Below are 2650 nucleotides of genomic sequence, written 5' to 3'. Positions count from 1 at the left end.
GGCACGACACTTGCTGTCAATTTTCTACAATACTTCGTCTCTATACAAAGAATTGCTTCTTTACTCGAGAAAACAAATAGTTGTATATTTTAAAATTCTAATTTAATTAATAAACAATTTATTAACTTACCATTATATCTTTTCCAGTTGGGACCTTTATCACTTACATATATCAAATTTTTTAATAATTTTTAATAAATATTCTTCAAACCAAAATGTTTTTCACTTCAACTTCGTTGTCGTCGTTTTTCTATGTCCGTCGGGCCGCTTTTGCTGTGTGAGTCGTACGGCACATCGCACCCGTCGTCGGTCATATTTTATACGTATGTGTTTTTGGAACGAAATTCACAGGTTATTTTAACAACTTATTATTCATAAATTATTATAAAAATTTTTACTACATATTTAGTTTGCTTATTCTTTTGGTTTTGATTATCTTTTATTAAGAAAAATTCAATGAAATATTTCAGTAATTTTTAATATATTGCTTTAGGAAAATTATTTTGATAAAACTTACAACCACAATCTGTCTTATATAGTTAATAAGGCAGTTATATACCATTCTGTAGCTATCTGGAAATTTCTATTATACAATTTATTGACTCTTTTTCTGTCGGTATGTCTTAGCGCCTTTTTGACGTTTTTCGCTGTCTTTATTTTGACGTTTTGTCGATTAGTTGTAGATACTAAGGAAATTATATTGTTTTGGGAAATTTGGGGACATATTTAAATATTGTATTCAAACAAAATACTTGTTGCTTATATGGTTAAATTTAAATTCACTTTAATATTTTAAAACATTTTTATAAAACAATATAAAATTTTTTAAATATCTAACTAAAAAAAATGAGAATTTTTATTTTATTGTCTTTTAAATAATAAGTAAAAATCGTAAGATTTACTTATTTTATATATTATGTACATATACAGGTCCTAAGTTTTGTAATGTCGTGGATGTTAAAAAATATCCATACTTTTACCTTTTCACCAACTATTAGTAACCATTTGTTTGTAATTATTTTTACAAATAAATTACTATCCGACTTACTTTCTCCACACATATAATAGACTGAGCGTCCTTGTTATAAATAACAAATCCTACCCGATTTCATACACGCCTGTCGCATAAGGTACGCAAACAACTCTGCTTTAATAGAAAAATCCGGCTTATTTAGCGTAAAGTCCTCTGCGATTGCACCCATTATTTTGTCATATGTATATAGTTATTTATGTGAGCTATATGACCTATCTTTTACTTTTTTTACCGTCTACCATCTTTCTTCTAGTTATATATTAGCATGACCTTCCAAATGTCTCTTACTCGATTTCTACCAGTCGATTCGTTGACTATCATTTCTTTGTACGATTGCGGTTTTCGAGATCACAGTTATAAAGTCTATACTTTAACATCACAGAAATACTATTTTATTAACTATAAACTCTCTTTATGTGTGAGTTTACCCTTCTAATCAATTTTAATTAATAAATTTATTAATTTTAAACTTTTGCCCTTGATTTATTTCACATCCTAAGTAGGTATGATTAAGAATCATTTCATTAGACTAAACTCTAAACTAAAATAGATAAAAAATAATATCAAATACAAAAGTTTTTCTCATAAAAGCGCATACCTGACACATTAGTATTAGTATGTTTATATGCAAAAATAATCAGAAATACCAAAATATGATATAGATATACTAAATATATATATGCTTGATATACGCTAAATTTCAAATAGGTGCCTTTATAATTAATACAAAAGTATTAGTTTCGATTCAACAGTGTATATCATGATATCTCAACTGTCGATTCAAGCGATTGAAACCACCGATCCGGATAATATTGTATTTTATACTCCAACGATATAATTTTCTGGGAAAATATTGTTTCCTACCTAACAGTTCATAAACAAAATATTAATTTTTTCTCAAAAAGAATAACAAATGCACAATAGGTATGGCTATATCATGTAGCCTTTCTATATTAAGCTGAATATTCATACTACTTATGATCTTATATCTTTTTCGTGATTTTAAAATTACAAATATTTTACTGCAAACACCCTTTCACACAGCAAATTAGACAGATGGAACAATGGGATATTTGAAGTGCTATATCTTAAAATAGATAGACGCTTGTTTAATTGTAGTTGAGGTAGAGCTTGCGTAATATAAACCAAACCTATCTCAATCTGATTTTTTAATTTTCAAGTACAAATTAGTGCAATAAAGTAGGTGTTAAACATTGGAAAGCGCAAGAGCTAACAACAACATTACTATTTTATATGTGTCTGAATTCTCTATCTATCAGATCTGATTAGATTTGTTTTTTATGTGAAATCTGTAATAAGATTTAAGCCAAGAACACTTCTAAGTGCATGCAGGACACAAAATACGAGAATCACATTTTGGAATAGTAAACCATGTTTAAAACAGTCGTAAATGGTTATGTCATACACAGCTACATAATAAATTAATTTGTATCGAAAATAGAGACTATGCTATAGCATTATATTATTAAATATAATTTATATTATAATAATATATTGCTGATATTATTTTACTTGTGTAGATTTTATTATTCCCAAATACAATTGATTTAAACAATTAAAAATTGTAATTCTTATAATTACTTTATTGAATATGGC

The sequence above is a fragment of the Teleopsis dalmanni genome, chromosome 2 (genome assembly GCF_002237135.1).
Source record: "Teleopsis dalmanni isolate 2A chromosome 2, ASM223713v2, whole genome shotgun sequence".
Taxonomy (NCBI): Eukaryota; Metazoa; Arthropoda; class Insecta; order Diptera; family Diopsidae; genus Teleopsis; species Teleopsis dalmanni.
Note: the sequence above shows the minus strand (reverse complement) of the source record.